Source organism: Humulus lupulus, chromosome 1 (genome assembly GCF_963169125.1).
Source record: "Humulus lupulus chromosome 1, drHumLupu1.1, whole genome shotgun sequence".
NCBI classification, from domain to species: Eukaryota; Viridiplantae; Streptophyta; class Magnoliopsida; order Rosales; family Cannabaceae; genus Humulus; species Humulus lupulus.
Window position 1 is genome coordinate 152,659,961 of NC_084793.1, and position 23,805 is coordinate 152,683,765.

Below are 23,805 nucleotides of genomic sequence, written 5' to 3' on the forward strand. Positions count from 1 at the left end.
GCAGGTCCAAGCCCTCACACGACACCACAGGCGAACGACGACACCTGAGGCTAGCTCTTCTTCTCCTCTTCCCTGTGTGCGGCCTTCTTCTTCCCTACGTGAGACCAGGTAGCTCCGGCCGGTTCAGCAACAACCAATTTATCCGTAAATTTTGTTGGGGAATATCTGTATATTGCATTAGTCTGTACAATATCAGTAAATTTTGCCCAATTTATTTATATGTTTTGGTTGGGGAATTTCAGTTTTACTTGCCGGAGTTTTCATTTTCTCCCTGAAACAATGTGTGGTGAAACAGCCATTATGGTTTTTGCGAAATTAAAGGCCTCTTGTGTGGTGAAACGGCCATTCCTTTTTGCTGTTTGGAAAATGCACTTTTAATTCAATAGTGTACATTTTTACACATTATTGACTTAGCCTAAAGTTTCTATGTTGTACTCTTATATTGCTATGTGAAACTTTGTCTGGATTTTATTACTATTTGTCGTTGGTTTATCTAATCTGATATTTGCATTTGTGCCACTCTCCAGTGTGTTTGTGATTTGGATGATCGTGAAAATAAGTTTATTGAAGTTGAAGGAATTCTGAGAAGACAGATAAAGGTAAATGTTTTGTGTTGTTTAATTTGATGCTAATTACCACTTTACCAGTCAGGTTCCACTCTAAATCACTTAATCTTTGCTTTTATATGTCTCTTATTCCTAGTGTGCAACCTTTCCATGCAATAGCCTATCCAGTTGATCCAATGCTTGCACTGGAGATAAGGTAAGTATTCTATTGCCTATATATTGCATTAATTTGTTCTCTTTATTTACTGTCTTTTTTGGTCTTGTAGTAGTCTGTTCACTTTATTTACTATCTTTTTGGTCTTGTAGTCGTAAATATGTTGCATACTGCTCTGTCATTGCATCGCGTTATTCTCTTCCTTCGTTCAATTATCCAGCGGCCTTGCCCATAAAGAGTGAAGGTGGAAGTAAAAGGCTAAGGGTCGGGTAAGTTTGAGATATATATTCTCTCTTCCTTTGTATGTACATACTGCCTATGCCTGTTTTCATTCGCTGTTACTGGTTTCAAATTCAGGTATGTTAGCAGTGACTTTGGTAACCATCCTCTGTCTCATCTGATGGGTTCTGTCTTTGGTATGCATGTTAGAGAGAATGTTAAGGCTGGTTGATTGTTCCAAAGATTAATGAATTTTTCCTTTTCCTTCAACTACCATGCACTTAAACAAATCTGTTGGCAAGTCTTTTGCTATGCTTTAAGTGCAAATGATGGATCTGAATGGAGGCTGCGTATCCAATCAGAAGTGGAGCATTTTATAGATGTCTCATCCATGTTATCTGATATGATTGCCAAGATGATTAAAATACAGATCCTTGTCAATCATAATGGTTATACTAAGGTATAGTAACGCTTGAGTTAGCCAGTGACATTGGGTCAAAGAACCTTGAAACATAATTATTAAGATTTAGTATGAATTTTCTCTTTTTTTCTTGATGCATCAGTTTAGTTTGTTTCAGAATTGACGCTCTGTGTTGTGCAGGGGGCAAGAAATGAAATATTTTCCATGCAGCCGGCCCCTATATAGATTTCTTACATGGGATTTCCTGGAACTACAGGCGCATACTATATACATTACCTGGTTACTGATGAGGTTGGAGAGTTTGTAACCCCTGACCTTTATTGAATTTTATTTTGTTTCCTGTTTGATGTCTAACTTCGACATTCCCAATTACATTTTGTGTCACCTTCTATATTCAGTCATATTTATTCAGAAAAGATTGTCCATCGTCCTCATTGTTACTTTGTAAATGATTACAAGCAGGTTTGTTGTGTAAATATTCTCTTCACATATTTTTAAATATTTATTATGTATATTGCATGTGTGAAAACACTACTTCCTGCTTCTCTTGCAGAAAAATTGTGATGTGTTAGACCCGAACTGCTAACCAAAGAGATCTAGCTATGGGTTACCTGAGGACAAATTTATATTTGCTTGTTTTAACCAGCTATACAAGATGGATCCTGATATTTTCAATACATGGTTAGTTGAGTGTTTATATTTTCATAACTTTGAATTGATTGAATCACAGCAATAACTATATTGATTCATGTGTCGATGAATGCAGGTGTAACATCCTTCAGTGAGTACCAAATAGTGCACTTTGGCTTCTCAGATTTCCTGCTGCTGGCGAGTCAAGATTCTGCAATTGTACTGCCATTTTACCATTTCTCAAGATAAATCATTTACATGCATAATATTTGAATTCTTATTTGTTATTTATATTTCATAATGTAGTAATGGGTATTTATCTTACAAAGGAAAGATAAATTAGTAACTGATAAACTATTGGTGTTCCAGATGCTGTTCAAAGAGGTGTACAACGAGATCAGATTATTTTCACAGATGTTTCCATGAAGGGTGAACATATCAAGTGCAGTGCTTTAGCTGATTTATTCTTTGACACGTAAGCATGCTTAATACTTTTTTTTTTCTATTTTTTTATTATTCAACTGTATTTATCTTAGTATAATACAATATGTAACTTTATTTTGACATTTGATGTTATGGCTTCTGTCCGAGTAGGCCATTATGCAATGCGCACACCACAGGCACTGATGTTCTATGGGCTGGTCTTCCAATGGTGACCCTTCCACTTGAGAAAATGGCTACGCGAGTAGCTGGTTCACTGTGTCTGGCCACTGGTGTAGGAGAGGAAATGATAGTTAACAGGTAATGACTTAAAACAAACTTACAATTTGGTTAAAAGAAGCTTACTCAATTCGATAAAAAATGATTGTGGTAACTCACTCAATTTGAATACCAATATGCCCCAAATGCACTAGATTATCACTTGTGTGTTTCATATTTCTTTCTGTTTTGAGTTTACTAATTATTTTTAAAGATTTATCTATGGTTGACTATGTTAAATCTTTTATTTTGAATTTACTGCATATTTTTATACAAATTTATGTGTGTTTTTTAATAAACACTTGTCTGCATAATAATCTATGAAGTTGTTTTTGATTCTCTTGATAATGATGAGTTGTATCAAGATTTTGCTAACTGAGTTGCTTTGATTAAGATATTTCTAATTCCTTTCTTGTGTAGCTCTTAATCTGAAACTGATTGATGTTGCTATTACTGTTTTGTTTCTTTATTTTTTTTGGTGGTGTGTGCTCTGTAGCATTGCATTTAGTTAGCTTAATATTTAGCTCATATTTTCTTGAGTCGTTGCACCAGAATTCCCTTAATGAAGAGCCATATTATGTCCCAAGGACAATACTCATCTTTTAGTTAATTCCACTTGTGTCTTGATCAGGTTATGAAGTAATTTTTTTATTATCTATATCGTGTTGAGACTTACTCATTACATAAAGCCTATTGTGAAAATCGAAATTGTAAAGCTCCAAGAATATGAAGAGACTTTGATTGCATCTTTAAATCTTTATCATTATTTTCATACGGCATTTATCATTTATTTTCCTTCAATCAATGGCTTATTATTAAGAGAAGTATATTACTCTGAATTAGATTATCTTCTTCTCCAACTCTTTGGACCTAGGGAAAAAAACTGTAGTCATTGTCCTCCTATCCTTCTCTCCTCTGATTTCTCATTTTCCCTTTTTTGTAGAATTAATGAAGCTTTTTTGGGCATATTTTATCTGCTTTAGTTTGTGTTGAATATATTCTTCATTTGAAATTTGTATTTTAAGTTTCTCTGGGTTTGAGTATGTTTTCTTGGCTTTGAGTTTAAATATAATAACCATAAGTATGTTTGTCAAGTTTGGCTTTATTTTTTCTTGTTTTCATGTTTTCTAAGCAGTTATTAGTTGTTGTTTAGTACGGTAAATGACTGCTGGTCTATTTATTAGGCTCACGGGTGGAAATGCAGACTCGTGATTATTGATCACACAAGGGGTGTACTTTCTGTGCTGCCCTTGTTTTTACTCGAGTACTTCACCCTTTCGAAAGGTTAGTCTTTTGAGAAAATTACTTAATACCAAGCAAAATTCAGGAGTTATAAATACTTTGTAAGTATGCATATTTGTGATACAGAGAACCTGTTTTTAAGCTCTTGTAATACTACATTTTTTTAATGGAGAAAGACATACTTCATGTAATTTTCATAATATATTTTACATTTTTAATGGTGAAAACTTTGAGACCCAATATACAATATACGCAGTACATTTAGCTTAAAATCTTTTACTCTAATTTAGTGCCTTCATTGTTTGTAGGATAAATCACTTTTATTTATCTTTGTTTACATTGAAACGATTGACTAGATATTCATATCTTTTTATCTCTGTGGATTAATATTGAAAATAGAACTATCATGTGAATGCCTATGTTTTTGTTTGCTTCTTTTATTCGAAATTGATTTTTGGGGTGTAGTGCAAATTTGTGACTTTTCTGTTTGATAAAAGAACAAATAAATTTCTCTCTGAAAGATTCTCTACTGTACTCATGTCTTATAAATATTTGAGTGGCAATTGACTGTGTTAGTGTGGCATAGTTAGGTGTTTTATATTAGTAAGTTTGTGAGCTTCAACTTTAGGGAGGGAGGGTTCTAATTCTCTTGAACACTTGGAAATATTGTTTACTGATATCTATTAGTAAGTAAAATAATAGTCTACCATATTTCTCTCTCTTTAAGTTTGTGAGCTTCAACTATGTGAACTATAGTAGTCTAAAACAGGGGACAAATTAATCCTATTGGGTTCTAGCTTTAGTTGTCTCATTAAGTTCATGTATGTTTTTGCTTCTAATGGAACAATAGACTTTTTGCTTTGCTAATGATTAAATGATTCTTTTTCTTTTTTTTTCTTTTCTTTGTTTTTTGTCTTGTGAATCCTTTTTCATTGGGATATTAAATTTTTTGTTCTTGTAGTGTCCCACGTGGGGCTCTTGTAGTCGCAACTAGTTTAATGATTTATTTATGTTTGTTTTAATGCTTTATCTATGTGCATAGACTGCCAATACAAGTGAACTGCAGAAGCGTTCATATCAGAGAGACAAGCTTTCTAGAACCTTTAAACTCTGTAGAGATGAATTTGGATAATGTGCTTGGTTAGCAGCATGGGTTATTAAAAGTGTTGCTTCTTCTTTTATCTTCTATTCTAATACATATATATTTGTTTTATGGAAATTTGTTCAAGATCAAGTTTTTTGATAGACTATTCTTCTAACTGTATTAATAGTAAATTACACTGATAGTTGTTTTTCAGAGGATGAAAAGTTCTCTAAAAAGCTTAACAAAGGAAAACCAAAGAGAATGGCATATACCTCATTCTATAATACAATATTTTTTTAGAGATTAGACTTTAAGAAAGGGAGAACTAGGTATGTGAGAGAGTTTCTTCAAGACTTCTATTATGTGTGAACTGTTATAATTTGAGTGTGCTAGTTCTTCTCAACTGTGTTTAGGGTGTAATCTCATATTGTTGATGCTTAATAAAGACTTATGGTGTAATCTCAGATTCTTGTGCATTATTACATTTGATTCTTCTTACTGTGTTACTGTTATTCTTGTGAGCTAGTTTTGCTAATATATGTTTGCCTAAAGTTTGAGCAAATTACTAAGGAGTTGTTTTTAGACTTATTTATGAACTCATGATAAGATTAACCCCATAAGTTCCCTTATGCTAATATTTTGAAAAGAGAGAAATAAAAATGGAACAGAGAGAGAGAGAGTGACAATTGACAAGAGAATAAACTTTTATTTCGATTTTCATAGTATTGGGTTCAATGGGCCACATACAAAGGGATTAAAGTATCCCATCAAATAATGCCCATTAGATGTATAAATTTAACGAATTTGTATTGAGTGAGGATGATTATCAGACTGATTTGAGTCGTAATTGTAAAGTAGGTTTTAAAGGACATTTTTTCTGAGAAATTAAGAATTGAAGTTTTTGTAAAACCTTGAAGTAAAGTAATGACGATATTTCTTTCATTATTAATTACACAACTTGATGCATATCTTCTTCTATCTAAATGATCTTTTTTGGCTTTTCTTGATATGAGAATTAACACTATCTTTTTTGGCTTTTTTGGCTTATTTTGTCTATTATGCTTATTTTTTGTGTGGTTACATGACAGGTAGTTGAGAAAAGGTTATGATTTCAGAATAGCTGGAGGGTGAATTTTTGCTCTTTATACTACATGGATTCATCATGGTAAACTTCTTGTTTTCGTGGACATCACCCTGAGTATAATAATACTTAATCATATAGATTTTGTAATGATTTTTAATTTTAGTAGCAGATTTTAGTAATCAACTCAAAAGTGGTGATTTTGTGGTATGAAGGCTGGCTTAAGTTGGTTGATAAGCCTCTGTTTCTTAACTATCTCAGCAAACGAAGTGCTTTGGATGATTACATCTATTTATAATCTGATAAATTAAAGGATATTAATTGGTGAAAATAGTTTCTTTTTTTAATGTTGCGAAATAGCCATATTCTTTTAAGCTTTCTGAAATGACCTCCATATAGGCTTTGGATTTTATCTTGTTTACTTTGATCTTATTTTTTTTCTAGTTAATTTTGGATGTAATGTATTTTGTGTTTGGTTTTACGTACTCAGACTTGGATTGACTGAAAACCAACCCAAAATATATTAAACCCAAACTCTTATAAGAGGTACATTTTCATACTCAAAAAACAACCAATATCGTATAATTTAGTGTTTGGTTTCTTTGTTTGCTTTGGTGTAGTTGTGAATTCATTATTTTGTATGTGGTGTCCTTTCTTGGATATAATTTCCAAAGCATTTTTCTTGAAGTAATTTGTGATGCTAGATAATAACGATAAAATATTTCTTTGTTTATTTTGCAGATGTGACAAGCGAAGTAGAAAAGGATACTTAATTTTGAAGGCTTTGTGTTGGGCAGTTGTACAAAATTTTGTGTTGAAAGTAGTAACTTGTTACTATGTTGAATATTTAAGACTCCTTGAATACATAAAGAATATTTTTTTGTTGATGACAGTGTTGAATGTTTTAAACTAATTTGTGGATTGTTAATACACTGTTGAATGTTTTTACTTTTTGTTATTTGAAAATCAAGTTCATTTAATGATGCTAGTATATATTAGAAAGCTAATTTTAATTATAAAAAAATTAAAATATAATAGAATAAATTAGTGTTATAACAATGAAATATATAATGAGAATTTAAACTTATCTAAATATTAAAATAATACGAAAATTGTGTTATAATATCTATTACAATAACACTTTTTATGCAAAGAATTGTGTTATGAAAACTTTATTATATAACACAAAAAATGTGTTATACTAAAGTGTAGTATAACACAAAAAATGTGTTATGCTAAAGTGTAGTATAACACAAAAAATGTGTTATGCTAAAGTGTAGTATAACACAAATTTATAAGTATTGAAATGTGTTATATAATCGACTATAAATAACATAATTAAACAATTATCTATTTATTAAAATAACACAGAAAGTGTGTTATCGTGTTGACAGTATAATAACACATCTGTATAACAATGATAAAGTGTTATGTAAAGTACCCTAACCTATGATAACATAGTCGGTCTTAACACATCAAATAGTGTTATGGTATGTTTTGATAACACATTTTTGGTGTTACTAAAAGCATTTTTTCATGTAGTGACTATCCTATTTTCCTTACCAAATACCGGGATGTGAGAACAAGGGAGGGATATTGGAACACTCCTAAAAACCATTATTGAGAAGGGTGAGTATTCTAAAAGAAAGAGAAGAAAAGGAATGAACTAAACCACCGAGAAGGTACTTACCGACAAGAACCTCAAGTTCAAAGAACTTAGATGCCTAACCACGAATGAAAACAGCGAGTTAGGAATTGAGTAGAGAAAAACTATAAAAACTAATGAAACAATACATATAGGAACTAGAAATAAGAATACCTTGAAAGCACTATAACTGAACTACACCTTGAAATCAGAATACACACTATTATCCTTACTTCCCAAGTGTTTAATAAGATTAGAATGATAAAGCTTAACCCCAACCCAAGTGTTTAACACTCGAAAGTAAACATAGTAGCTTGAAGGCTCTGAACTCAGCTTGAAGAATGAAAGAAATGGTTGGGTACTAGGTCCTATTTATAGAGTTCAAGAATGAAAAGATCTTCTTTTAGCTTGAATAAAAATAATGAGTTTTAATTGAAAAACATTTGAATATTCGTTCAGCAGAGGCTTAAGACTCGGTCAAAAAGATTCTAGGCTTATCAAGAGATTAAGGATTAAAATGAACTCGGTTTCAAAATTATTAAAAAATGATGCCCTAGAGCTGATATATCACCCCTGGTAGGCGATATATCACCTGGGCTGATATTCCCGAGGCTCGTTTAAATGGTCGTACGAAGTTACGTGTTTTTCGTATCCCCGTGGGGCGATATATCGCCCCTAGAGCTGCGATATATCGGCATACGCTGAAATATTATACACGTAATTACACTTTTCAGCCGAATTTTAATTGAGTAAAAAGCTTTAACTGAGTCCTATAACGATTTCAAAGCTGCTGGCAGACTTTGGGTTTTCAAATATTACTCTTAATAAACTATTCCTCAAAAATACTTAATTTCTCATTAAACATGCACATGACAAATGTCATTATCTTATTGGGTCTATCTAAACCTTATAGTATAATAAATATCATCTTCATAATCAGTCATATTAATCAAACCTTACATTATAATTAATATTCTTAAACTATAGGTTAAACTTATAAAATATACAAGTGTTGCTACGAGTGTCCAACTAAGTCCCGGCTTGAACTAAAATCCACAGTCATAATCATACTATAACAACTACTAGCTATTTACTATTACTACTACTATCTAACTAGCTAAGTAAAGTTTTTGGACTCTACAATTCTCCCCTACTAAAAAGTATTTTGTCCTTGAAATTTACTTACCAAACAATTCAGGATACTGGCCTTGCCTGTCTTCCTCGAACTCCCACATTGCCTCTCGTTCATAACTATTACTGCATAGGACTTTGACTACTGGGATACTCTTGGACCGTAACTGCTTCATCTCTCTATCTAGGATGCTAACCGGTCATTCCTCGTAACTCAAGTCTTTCTGGAGTACTATCGTATCGTACTTGAGGACGTGATATGGGTCTGACACATACTTGCGTAGCATTGAGATGTGGAACACGTTGTGGCTATCTGTTAGGGTTGGCGGTAGGGCTAATGTATACCCAACTGCTCCCACTTTGTCCAATATCTCAAAAGGACCTATAAAACGGGGACTAAGCTTGCCTTTCTTCCTAAATCGCTTTACACCTTTCATAGGAGATAACTTCAGGAAGACTTGATCTCGAACTTTGAATTCCACATCGCGTCGCTTGGCATCCGCATAGCTTTTCTGACGGCTTTGAGCAGTGAGCATACGCTTTCTAATCAGCACTACTGCTTCTTGAGCTTTTCAAACAGCTTCGGGACCAAGGAGCTTCCTTTCTCCTACCTCGTCCCAGTGTAGCTACAATCGACACCTTCTTCCATAAAGAAACTCATAAGGTGCCATCCCGATCGTTGACTAGTAGCTATTATTGTAGGATAATTCCATCAACAACAAGTACTTATTCCATGATCCTCCGAAATCAAGTACACAAGCGCGTAGCATATCTTCTAAAATCTTTATCGTATGCTCGGACTGTCCCTCCGTCTGAGGATGAAAAACTGTACTAAGAATTAACTTAGTACCCTTGGCTTGTTGTAAACTTCCCCAAAATCTCGATGTAAACACTGATCCTATATCAGACACTATTGTCTTGGGGATTTCATGCAACCTTAATATCTCTTGGACATAGATGTCTGCATATTGATCTGCTATGTATGAGGTCTTAATAGACAGGAAAATATCGGACTTGGTTAGTCTATCTATTACTCTCAAAGCTAAATCATGCTGCTTACTTGTTCGTGGCAAACCTGTCACGAAATCCATGGCTATATCGTCCCACTTCCATTCTGATACGCTAAGCAGTTGCAATAAACCTGAAGGCCGCTGATGCTCTGCTTTCACTTGCTGGCCTATTAAAAGCTTAGACACAAATTCCGCTATGTGCCTCTTCATCCCTGGCCACCAATACACTGCCTTGATGTCGTGTGTCATCTTGGTCGACCATGGGTGAACTGAGTACGGGGTACTGTGTGCTTCTTCTAGAATCGTCATCTTAATCCTTTGATCATTCGGCACGCATACCCGATCCTTATATCTCAATAACCATTGACCTGATATTGAGAAATCTATGGCCTTACTTTCTTTGACTGCATCCATATGTGCCACTAGTGTGTCGTCATGCCCTTTCCCAGTCCGTACATCATCTAGCAAATTTGACTGGATGGACAAGTTAGCTGGCTTGCCGACAACTACTTCTATTCCGGCATTGATCAGCTCCTACTGCAGCGACTTTTCTATTTTGGCAAGTGATGCTAAACTTCCATAATTCTTCCTACTTAGCGCATCGGCAACTACGTTTGCCTTTCCTGGGTAGTATAGGATTTCGCAGTCGTAATCCTTTACTAATTCTAACCACCTGCGCTGCCTCATGTTGAGCTCCTTATGAGTGAAGAAGTACTTTAAACTTTTGTGGTCCCATCATTCTACATAAAGATAATGGTGCCAGATTTTCAATGCAAAGACCACTGCTGCCAACTCCATATTGTGAGATGGGTAGCGTTGTTTGTACTCCTTCAGCTGCCTTGAGGCATAGCCTATCACCTTGTCATTCTCCATCAGCACGCAACCCAACCCTTGCTTCGATACATCACAGTAGACTACAAACTTGTCATTGGGTGTTGGTACACAGAGTACTGGTGCTAAGCAAAGCTTATCCTTAAGCAACTGGAAGGTTTCTTCACATCTATCATTCCAGTTGAATCTTTGCTGTTTCCCGGTTAGGTTGGTGAGCGGAGTGGCTATGTTAGAAAAGACTTCTACGAACCTCCTATAATAACCTGCTAATCCTAGAAAGCTCCTTACTTCGGATGCATTCTTTGGTCTTGGCCAATCCTTCATAGCCTCTACCTTGGATGGGTCTACTGCAACTCCGTCCTTGGATATAATGTGCCCGAGGAACACCACTTGCGAAAGCCAAAACTCACATTTCTTGAACTTGGCGTAGATTTGATGCTCCTTTAGTCGTGACAGGATCAACCTCAAATGTTCCTCGTGCTCGACTTCAACCTTGGAGTATACTAAGATGTCGTCGATGAATACTACGATGAATTTATCCAAGTAGTCCTTGAAGACCCTATTCATTAAGTCCATAAACGCGGCTAGAGCTTTGGTAAGAGTAAAAGACATAACTAAGAACTCGTAATGCCCATAATGAGTTCTAAAAGTTGTCTTAGGAATATCTTCTCCCTCCACCTTGAGTTGATGGTACCTGGACTGTAAATCAGTCTTTAAAAATACGGTCGCATGTAACGACCCAACTACTCTAGACTTTGACCATTAATGACTACTATACATAGACACTAATCCTTAAGAAAACGTACATATGAAATAAACACTACTTCATCAAAACTTGTAAAACAAATGTTAAACTACATGAATTTCAAAGTAGGATATGGGATCCCATTGTTTTGAAAATAAAAACATAGCATAACTAAAATAAATGGGTTACAAAATTTAGTGCGGAAAATACATATAAAGCATAATTTTTAAAAGAATAGGAAGCGACTTCATCCTCGAATCGAACGCTCAGTTGACCGATTCCATCCCGCCTCAATACACATCCCCAAGCTGCCAAGAACCTTTCCTGCCACCATAGCTATTTTCCTGCACATATAAACATAAAGGAATGAGCCTAATGCCCAGCAAGGAAAAACTAACATAAATCATATTACATAAAATTTATATCATATGCTAAAAACATATCATAAACATATACTATAAGCGTATTAGAAACATATGTCATATACTACTACAATGGACAATATACTACTTGGGGCTTGTAAACTAAACAAGTTATATGCCCAAATAGATTGGTGGGGTCTTGCTAGCTAAGCAAGTCATATGTGCAAAATTTTATTGGGGTTTGATAGCTATACAAGTCATATGCCCAAGTCTATCAACATACATAATATAACATTTCATAACACAACATGACATAAGATAACATATAACATATAAAATCCTATCCGATTTTCCTTACCAAAATTACTGGGATGATGATAACAAAGTCGAGATTTTGGAACACTCCTAAATACCATAAAAGAGAGGTGAGTATACTAAGGAATATAGATGAAAATAATAACTACACCATCGAAATGAAACTTACCAACAAGAATCTTACGTTCAAGATCTTAGATGCCTAACCAAGAATAGAATACAAGTTAGGATTTGAGTAGAGATAAACAATAAAAACTTAAAAGAATAACACAGAAAATAACTAGAACAAGGAATCCCTCGAATGCTTCTATAATTGAACTACACCTCGAACCGAAATATACTATGAACCATACTTCCCGAGTGTTTTTTAAGCGTATAACCCCAACCCAATTGTTTACACTCTAAAGTACTCCTAGCAGCTTGTAGGCTCTGAACTCAGCTTGATGAATGAAGAAATGGCTGGGTACTAGGTCCTACTTATTGAGTTCAAGAATGAAAAGATTTTCATTTAGATTGAATAAAATAATGGCTTTTTTAATTGAAAAACATTTGAATAATTGTTCAGCAGAGGCTGATGTTTCGGTCAAAAGATCCAGAGGCTTGCTAAGAGGTTATGTGTTGAATTGAGTTCAGTTTCAAAATTATTTGAAAACCATCCTCTTGAGGCGATATATTGCCTGGGCTCATATTCCCAAGGCTCGTCGAAGTGTTCGTGCAAAGTTCACGTGTTTTCATATTCCCCGAGTGGCGATATATCGGCATTCGTTGAAATATTATACACGTAATTACACATTTTTAGCCTAATTTGAATTGAGTAAATAGTCTTGACTAAGTCCTTTAACATTTTGAAAGCTGCTGGCAGCCCCTATGATATTCAAATATCACTCTTAATAAACTTATTCCTCAAAAATACTTAATTTCTCATTAAACCTTCATATGCCAAGTGTTACTATCTTATTGGGTCTATCTAAACCTTATAGTATAATAATTATCACCTTCATAATCAGTCATATTAATCAAACCTTAGGTTATAATTAATATTCTTAAACTATAGGTTAAACTTAGAAAATCTACAAGTATTACTACGAGTGTCCAACTAAGTCCCGGCTTGAACCAAAATCCACAGTCATAAACATACTACAACTATTAATACTACTATCTAACTAGCTATGTAAAGTTCTTGGACTCTACAATTCTCCCCTACTAAAAAGAATTTCGTCCTCAAAATTTACTTACCAAATAATTCCGGATATCGGCCTTGCATGTCCTCCTCCAACTCCCACATTGCCTCTTGTTCAGAACTATTTCTCCATAGGACCTTGACTATAGGAATACTCTTGGACCGTAACTGCTTCACCCCTCTATCTAGGATGCTAACTGTTCATTCCTCGTAACTCAAGTCTTTCTGGAGTGCAATCGTATCGTACTTGAGGACGTGAGATGGGTCTGACACATACTTTCGTAGCATCGAGATATGGAACACGTTGTGACTATCAGCTAGGGTTGGCGGTAGGGCTAATCTATATGCAACTACTCCCCCTTTGTCCAATATCTCAAAAGGACCTATAAGTCGAGGACTAAGTTTGCCTTTCTTCCCAAACCGCTTTACACCTTTCATAGATGATATCTTCAAGAAGACTGATCTCCAACTTTAAATTCCACATCGCGTCGCTTGGCATCAGCATAGCTTTTCTGTCAGCTTTGAGCAGCAAGCATGCACTGTCTAATTAGCGCTACTGCTTCTTGAGCTTTTCTAATAGCTTCGGGACCGAGAAGCTGCCTTTCTCCTACTTCATCCCAATGCAACGGTGATCGGCACCTTCTTCCATATAGCAACTCATAAGGTTCCATCGCAATCGTTTTCTGATAGCTATTATTGTAGGAGAACTCTATCAGTGGCAAGTACGTATTCCAAGATCCTCCAAAATCAAGTACACAAGCACGTAGCTCATCTGTCTGAGGATGAAAAGCAGTATTAATACTTAACTTAGTACCCATGGCTTGTTGTAAACTTCCCTAAAATCTCGATGTAAACACCGATCCTCTATCCGACACTATTGTCTTGGGGATTCCATGCAACCGCACTATTTCTTAGACGTAGATGTCGGCATATTGTTCAGCCGTGTAAGACGTCTTAACATGAAGGAAATGAGTCGACTTGGTTAGTCTATCTATCACTACCCAAGCGGAATCATGCTGCTTGTTTGTTTGTGGCAAACCCGTCACAAAGTCCATAGCTATATCGTCCCACTTCCATTCCGGTACGCTAAGTGGTTGTAATAATCCTGTAGGACAGTGATGTTTTGCTTTCACTTGCTGGCATACTAGACACTTAGACACAAACTCTGCTATGTCCTTCTTCATCCCTGGCCACCAATAGTTTGCCTTGATGTCATGAGTCATCTTGGTCGACTCTGGGTGAACTGAGTACGGGGTACAGTGCGCTTCTTCTAGAATTACCATCTTAGTCTTTTGATCATTTCGCATGCATACCTGATCCTTATATCTCAATAATCCTTGACTTGATATTGAGAAATCTGTGGCCTTGCCTTCTCTAACTGCATCCATGTGTGTCGCTAGTGTGTCGCCATGCCCTTGCCCAATCCATATATCTTCTAGCAGATTTGACTGGATAGAGAAATTAGCCAGCTTGCTGATAACTAACTCTATTTCGGCATTGATCAGCTCCTGATGCAGCAGCTTTTCTCTTCCAGCTAGTGCTGCTAAACTTCCATAACTCTTCCTACTTAGCGCATCGGCAACTACATTTGCCTTTCCCAGGTGGTATTGGATTTCGTAGCCATAATCCTTTACTAGCTCTAACCACCTGCGCTGCCTCATATTGAGCTCCTTTTGAGTAAAGAAGTACTTTAGACTTTTGTGGTCCGTAAAAATCTCGCACCGTCTCCGTAACGATAATGGCGCCAGATTTTCAATGCAAAGACCACTGCTGCATACTCCATATCATGAGTTGGATAGCGTTGCTCGTACTCCTTCAGCTGCCTTGAGGCGTAGGCTATCACTTTGTCATTCTGCATCAGCACGCAACCCAACCCTTGCTTTGATGCATCGCATTAAACTACGAACTTATCGTTGGGTGTCGGTACACAGAGTACTGGTGCTGAGCAAAGCTTGTCCTTAAGAAACTGGAAGCTTTCTTCGCATCTATCATTCCAGTTGAATCTTTGGTGTTTCCAGGTCAGGTTGGTGAGTGGAGTGGCTATCTTAGAAAAGCCCTCTACGAACCTTCTATAATAACCTGCTAATCCCATAAAGCTCCTTACTTTGGATGCATTCTTTGGTCATGGCCAATCCTTCACGGCCTCTACCTTTGACGGGTCTATTGCAACTCCGTCCTTGGATATAATGTGCCCAAGGAATGCCACTTTTGAAAGCCAAAACTCACATTTCTTGAACTTGGCGTAGAGTTGATGCTCCTTTAGTCGTGACAAAATCAACCTCAAATGTTCCTCGTGCTAGACTTCGTCCTTGGACTATACTAAGATGTTGTCGATGAATACTACGTCGAATTTATCTAAGTAGTCCTTGAAGACCCTATTCATCAAGTCCATAAACACTACTGGTGCATTGGTAAGACCAAAAGACATAACCAAGAACTCGTAATACCCATAACGAGTTCTAAAAGCTGTCTTAGGAATATCTTCTCCCCGCACCTTGAGCAGATGGTACCCAGACCGTAAATCAATCTTTGAAAATATAGTCGCACCTCAGAGTTGATCAAACAAGTCGTCAGTCTGGGTTACAGGTACTTATTCTTAATCGTTACTTTATTCAGCTCGCGGTAGTCTATGCACATCCGCATACTTCCGTCCTTTTTCTTCACGAATAGCACCGGTGCTCCCCATGGTGAATGGCTCGGCCTAATAAAACCCAAGTCTAGGAGTTCCTACAGCTGCGTCTTTAACTCCTCGAGTTCCGTAGGTGCCATCTGGTATGGTGCCTTGGAGATAGGTTCGGTGCTTGGTACTAATTCTTTCATTACGTCAATTTCCCGAGTCGGCGACAATCATGGTAAGTCATCGGGAAATACCTCTGGGAATTCTCTTACTATGCGGACGTCTCCAACCTTAAGCGGTGCTTCCTTTACTATATCGGTGATGCTGACTAGAAATTCTTGACAAACTTTTTCTAACATTCTTTGAGCCTTGAGAGATGATATTAGCGGGGGGGCGTAGTCCTGAAGCTTGTCCCATGAAGGATAGTCTCTGACCGTCAGGAGTTTCGAACATCACCTTCTTGTTTTTGCAGTCGATGGTTGTGCCATGTCATGCTAGCCAGTCCATGCCTAGTATCATGTCAAAGTCCTTGATTTCCAGTTCTGTCAGGTCTCCTTCTAGGTCTATGTCCTCAATCTTGATCGGTACGCCTCGTACTATTCGTGATGATAGAACTACTTTGCCCGAAGGCAACTCGGTTACAAACCTAGTTTGTCTAGTTTTTTTATCATTCCTACCGAGATATACGAGTATATTGTTCCAAATCAAGCGATACTTGAATATATACCATTGAGGATAGGAATCTGACATGTAACTTCTTGTTACTAGCATGGGCTCCTCCCTGGGTCGGGCAAAGTCTTTGTTCTGGAACTATCGTATTATCCCTCTTCCCCTTTGACTTGAGCTGGGGAGATTCTTTCTTTCAGTGTCCTTCTTGACCACAGGCGTAGCATTCCTTGGTATTTGCACGACACCCCTCAAGATGTTTCTTTTGGCATTTGGAGCACTGCGGGTATTCTACATAACCCGACTTATTTCCCCCATTATTTGTCTGTGCCCTCTTATCGCTGTCAGATTGCTTATTATCACGATGCCTTCTTTTCTGACTGTTACTGTTGTTGTCGGACTGATTTTTGCTATTATGGTTGTTGTTCTAACTGGTCTGAGGTTGACCCTGCTGTCTAGGCTTAGGCTTACTGGCTTCTTCTTTACTAACATTAGCCTGTAGCCTTTCTACTTTTATTGTCGTCTCTAGAACGTCAACATATGTAGTATTACCCGAGTTTGCTAGCTTAACCCCCATCTCGATCTTTGGTCGAAGTCCTCTAACGAACTTAGACACCCTCAGATAGTCGGTTAGAACCATTTCACGTGCAAACTTAGCTAGGCGATCGAACTGACGAGCATACTCTGCCACTGATCAACTACCTGGCTTCAAGTTGGCGAACTTCTCAACTCTTGAAGCGAGTACAGCTGAATTGTAATACTTCTTGTGGAACAGCTCCACAAATCGAGTCCATGTCATGGTGGCAACATCATGCAATTGTTGGACCAAGTCCCACCATATTCTGGCATCCTTCTTGAGCAAAGACAAGACACAGGATATACGATCCGCGTTACTGAGATTCATGTGCGTCAAAATTTGGTCTACATTCCTTAGCCAATCTTCTGCCTCAAAGGGGTCTGTAGTCCCTTCGAAGTTTGGAGCGTGCTACTTACGAAACCTCTCATAAACTATCTCCATGTGCTGTACTGGATACGACGCATAATTCGCCACTGGCCATCCCCCATATGGACCAACTTATTGGGGTGCTGTGGCCATTTGTTGTGGCTGCGGCTGCAGTGGAGGCGGAGGCTGAGTCTGGGGCTGAGCCTGTTGACGCTATTGCTGTAATAGCTCCTCGACTTGTTGTTGTAGTTTGGCAATCTTTGCAGTGTTTTCAGCTGGCGGTGGAGGCGCGTTGCGGCTGGCAGTAGCACGCACTCCCGTTCTACGAACTGGAGAGGCTTCATTGTTCACCGAAGCAGCGTTGGAGGCGTTTCTGTTGGTGCGAGCAGATCTTCGAAGTGCCATCACAACAGAATTCTAACAGTTGAGAGAAACATGTTAGAATTTTACCCTAATAGGCTCTAAGGAAAAAACTTAATCTAAACAAACATAACTCAGACCTATTAATTATGACTTTTTATGAAAATTACATGAGTCTTCTTATTTATTAGAGTGGGTTTCTATACTTAAAAAAATAAGCCATCTTTATTATTTTCTAAGTCTGTTTCTAATCATCCTATATTACTTAATTCTCAGGCTCGAAACTCATCTTTGTTCCAAAGTTAACCATATTGAGGGAGGGCTGGGATCAGTAAAATCGTTCCCACTACTATGGCCCCCTAACTCTCAATATAGAAACTTGGTTCATGGATTTGTATGCAGCCTCACCGAACATAGTCATTATTTATTTTATTTATTATTTATTATGATTTGCGAAAGAAAATCAAACTCATACATGATAACAAAATAACCATGATATTAATTTGGAAAAGAGTTTTCACTATTTACAACCATAAAACAAATAATAAGTTAAAACAAACAATGAAACTAAGTATTCTAAAATCGAGATCTTCTATATCCGATCCTTCATCTAGCATATCATCACCTAACTCCTCATAGTCCTCATTATCATGTCCCTCAAAATTCCCTTGAGGAAGATTCGTAAAAATTCTATGCTTTTGCTCACTTGTAAACTGAAATTCTTATTTTGAAGTGAACCTAATTATGAGAAAATAGTATCTCATTGCTACTGGCAGTTCATCTTCATCATCCATTATTTCCCATATTTCCTCTAAGGCTGCTGTTACAGTAAGATAGTCTCTAAATAATGTAATTACTAAAACATATTGCTCTGTTGCTCTCATCATGATTTGATTAGATTCTTGGAGATGACCTATTTTTTCTGTGAAACAAAACCAGCCTCCGAGTAATTCTTTCTAGCACTCCTATGGTGTTTCTTGGTTCTCTAATTCTCTTGAATGCCTTAATTGCTTGGATATCCTCATATGTTAATGCTCTGTTCATTCTTAACTGAAACATAAAGACTAAAAGCGTTAGCTATACATATAAACATAATAACTATAACTTAAAAACTTACTTGGCGGTCAGATTCAGAGCTTTGAGTGTGTGTATCAAGGAGAACTTCATGCGGATGAACCGTTTCTCTGATACCAACTATAACGACCCAACTAATCTAGACTTTGGACCATTAATGACTACTATCAATAGACACTAATCCTTAAGAAAACATACATATGAAATAAACACTACTTCATGAAAACTTGTAAAACAAATGTTAAACTACATGAAATTCAAAGTAGGATATGGGATCCCATTGTTTTGAAAATAAAAACATAACATAACATAAATAAATGGGTTACAAAATTTAGTGCGGATACTACATATAAAGCATAATTTTTAAAAGAATAGGAAGCGACTTCATCCTCGAATCGAACGCTGAGTCCACCGATTCCATCCCACCTCAATACACATCCCCAAGCTGCCAAGAACCTTTCCCGCCACCATAGCTATTTTCCTGCACATATAAACATAAAGGAATGAGCATAATGCCCAACAAGGAAAAACTAACAACATAAATCATATTACATAAAATTTATATCATATGCTAAAAACATATCATAAACATGTACTATAAGCATATCAGAAACATATGTCATATACTACTACAATGGCCATTATACTACTTGGGGCTTGTAAACTATACAAGTCATATGCCCAAATATATTGGTCGGGTCTTGCTAGCTAAGCAAGTCATATGCCTATAATTTTATTGGGGCTTGATAGCTATACAAGTCATATGCCCAAGTCTGTCAACATACATAATATAACATTTCATAACACAACATGACATGACATAAGATAACATATACATATAAAATCCTATCATATTTTCCTTACCAAAATGACCAGGATGATGATAACAAAGTCGAGATTTTGGAACACTCCTAAATACCATAAAAGAGAGGTGAGTATACTACGGAATAGAGATGAAAAGAATAAGTACACCATCGATATGATACTTACCAACAAGAATCTTACGTTCAAGATCTTAGATGCCTAACCAAGAATAGAATACATGTTAGGATTTGAGTAGAGATAAACTATAAGAACTTAAAAAGTAACACAGAAATGAACTAGAATAAGGAATACCTCGAATGCTTCTATAATCAAACTACACCTCGAACCGAAATATACTATGAACCTTACATCCCGAGTGTTTATTAAGCTTATAACCCCAACCCAAGTGTTTACACTCTAAAGTACTCCTAGCAGCTTGTAGGCTCTAAACTTAGCTTGATGAATGAAGAAATGGCTGGGTACTAGGTCCGATTTATAGAGTTGAAGAATGAAAAGATCTTCATTTAGCATGAATAAAATAATGGCTTTTTTAAATGAAAAACATTTGAATAATCGTTCAGCAGAGACTGATGATTCGGCCAAAAGATTCAGAGGCTTGCTAAGAGGTTGTGGGTTGAATTGAGATCGGTTTCAGAACCATCATCTTGAGCCGATATATCGCCCCTAGTAGGTGATATATCACCTGGGCTCATATTCCTGAGGCTCGTCGAAGTGTTCGTGCGAATTTCACGTGTTTTCATATTTCCCGAGTGGCGATATATCGCCCTTTAGAGCTGCGATATATCGACATACGTTGAAATATTATACACATAATTACACATTTTTAGCCTAATTTTAATTGAGTTAACAACCTTTACTAAGTCCATTAACGTTTTCAAAGCAGCTGACAAACCCTAGGATATTCAAATATTACTCTTAATAAACTTATTCCTCAAAAATACTTAATTTCTCATTAAACCTTCATATGACAAGTGTTACTATCTTATTGGGTCTATCTAAACCTTATAGTATAATAATTATCACCTTCATAATCAGTCATATTAATCAAACCTTAGGTTAAAATTAATATTCTTAAACTATAGGTTAAACTTAAAAAATCTACAAGTGTTACTACGAGTGTCCAACTAAGTTCCGGCTTGAACCAAAATCCACAGTCATAAACATACTATAACTATTAATACTACTATCTAACTAGCTAAGTAAAGTTCTTAGACTCTACATCGCACCTCGGAGTTTATCAAACAAATCGTCAATCTAGGGTAGCGGGTACTTATTCTTAATTGTTACCTTATTCAGCTCGCGGTAGTCTATGCACATCCACATACTTCCGTCCTTCTTCTTTACAAATAGAACCAGTGCTCCCCATGGCGAATGGCTTGGTTTAATGAAACCCAACTCTAGGAGTTATTGTACCTGCGTCTTTAACTCCTTGAGTTCTGTAGGTGCCATCTGGTATGGTGCCTTGGAGATAGACTTGGTGCCCTGTACTAATTCTATCGTGAAGTCAATTTCCCGAGTCAGCAGCAACCCTGGTAAGTCATCAGGAAATACTTCTGGGAATTCTCGTACAATGTAGACGTCTCCAACTTTAAGTGGTGTTTCCTTTACTACGTCTGTGCTGCTGGCTAAGAACGCTTGACATCCTTTTTCCATCATCCTTTGAGCTTTGAGAGAAGATACTAGCGGTGTGCGTAATCCTGAAACTTATCCCATGAAACATAATCTCTGGCCATCAGGAGTCTCGAACATCACCTTCTTATGTTTGCAGTCGATGGTCGCGCCATGCCTTGCTAGCTAGTCCATGCCTAGTATCACGTCGAAGTCCTTATCTCTAGTTCTATCAGGTCTCCTTCTAGTTCTACGTCCTCAATCTTGATCGGTACGCCTCGTACTATCCGTGATGATAGAGCTACTTTGCCCGAAGGCAACTCAGTTACAAACCTAGTTCTAAATCTTTCACAAGGTTTGTCTAGTTTTTCTATCATTCCTAACGAGATATACGAATGAGTGGCTCCCGAATCAAATAATACAGAACATAGATTATTGAGGATAGAAACCTGACCTATGACCACTTTATTGCTAGCATCAGCTTCTCCTTGGGTTAAGGCAAAAACCCTGGCAGGAACCATCTTATCTTCCTTTTTCCCCTCTGGCTTGAGCTAAGGACATTCTTTCTTTCAGTATCCCTCTTGACCACAGTTGTAACATCCTTTGGTGTTTGCTCGGCATTCCTCAGGATGTTTCCTTTGGCGCTTAGTACATGGCGGGTATTCTACATAACCCGACCTGCTACCTCCATTGTTTGTCCGTGCCATTTTATCATTGTCGACTGCTTATTGTCAGGATGCCTTATTTTCTGACCGTTATTGTTGTTGCTGACTGATTTTTGTTGTTGTTATGGTTGTTGTCTTAACCAGTCTGAGGTTGACTCTGCTGTCTAGGCTCAGGCTTACTGGCTTCTTCTTTACTAACATTAGCCTGCAACCTTTCTACTTCTATTGCCATCTCTAGAACATCAGCATATGTAGTATTTCCTGGGTTTGCTAGTTTAACCCCTAGTTTGATCTTCAGTCAAAGTCCTCTAACGAACTGAGACACCCTCAGATAGTCAGTTAGAACCATTTTTGGTGCGAACTTAGCTAATCGGTCTAACTGCCGAGCATATTCTGCCATAGATAAACTCCCTTACCTCAAGCCAGCAAACTCCTCGACTCTTGAAGCGATGACAACCGAATTACAATACTTTTTGTGGAATAGCTCCACAAATCGGTTCCAAGTCATAGTGGCAACATCATGCGTCTACTGGACTAGGTCCCACCATATCCTGGCATGCTTCTTGAGCAGAGACGAAACACAGGATATGCGGTCCACGTTGCCTAGATTCATGTGTGTCAAGATTGGCTCCACTCTTCTGCCTCGAAGGGGTCTGTAGTCCCTTTAATGTTCGGAGCGTGTTTCTTACGGAACCTCTCATAAACTGGCTCCATGTGCTGAACTAGATATGGTGCATAATTCACCACTGGCCATCCCCCATACGGACCAACTTGTTGGGGTACTGAGGCAATTTTTTGTGGTTGTGGTTGCGGCGGAGGCAGGGGTTGAGTCTGAGGCTGAGCCTGTTGTCGCTGTTGCTGCAATAGTTCCTCGACTTGTTGTCGCTGTCTACCGATCTCTGCAGTGTTGTCAACTGGCAGTGTCGGTGGTGCATTGCAGCTGGCAGTAGCACATACTCCCCTTCTGCAAACCGGAGCGGCTTCATTATTCATCGGAGCAGCATTGGAGGCATTTCCGTTGGTGCGAATAGACCTTCGGAGTGACATCGTAGCAAAGTTCTAACAGTTGAGACAAACATGTCAGAATTTTACCCTAATAGGCTTTAAGGCAAAAGCTTAATCTAAACAAACATAACTAGGACCTATTAATTATGACTTCTTATGAAAATTATATAAGCTTCTTTATTATTAGAGTGGGTTTCTATACTTAGAAAAATAAGCCATCTTTATTATTTTCTAAGTTTGTCTCTAATCATCCTATATGACTTAATTCTCAGGCTCAAAACTCATCTTTGTTCCAAAGTTAACCATATTGAGGGAGGGCTGTGATCGATAAAATCGTTCCCACTACTATGCCCCCCTAACTCTCAATATAGACACTTGGTTCATTGATTTGTATCCACCCTCACCGAACTTAGTCATTATTTATTTTATTTATTATTTATGATTGCAAAAAGAAAATCAAACTCATACATGTTAACAAAATAACATTGATATTAATTTGGAAAAGAAAGTTTTTCACTATTTACAACCTTAAAAGAGAACAAATAATAAATTAAAATAAACAATGAAACTAGTCTATTCTAAAAATTGGGATCTTTAGCTACCGACAATTCATCTTCGTCATCTATCATCTCCCAAATTTCTTCTAAGGCTTCAGTCACAGTAAGATAATCTCTAAAAAGTCTAAGTACTTAAACATATTGCTTTGTTGATCTCATCATGATCTGCT

General features: G+C 37.0%; 1 pseudogene; it reads left to right on the forward strand.

Annotated features, from left to right (window-relative positions):
- The first annotated feature begins 279 nt into the window (after positions 1–279).
- LOC133823524 (probable UDP-N-acetylglucosamine--peptide N-acetylglucosaminyltransferase SEC) lies at positions 280–2,743 on the forward strand (annotated as a pseudogene).
- Positions 2,744–23,805: the final 21,062 nt, after the last annotated feature.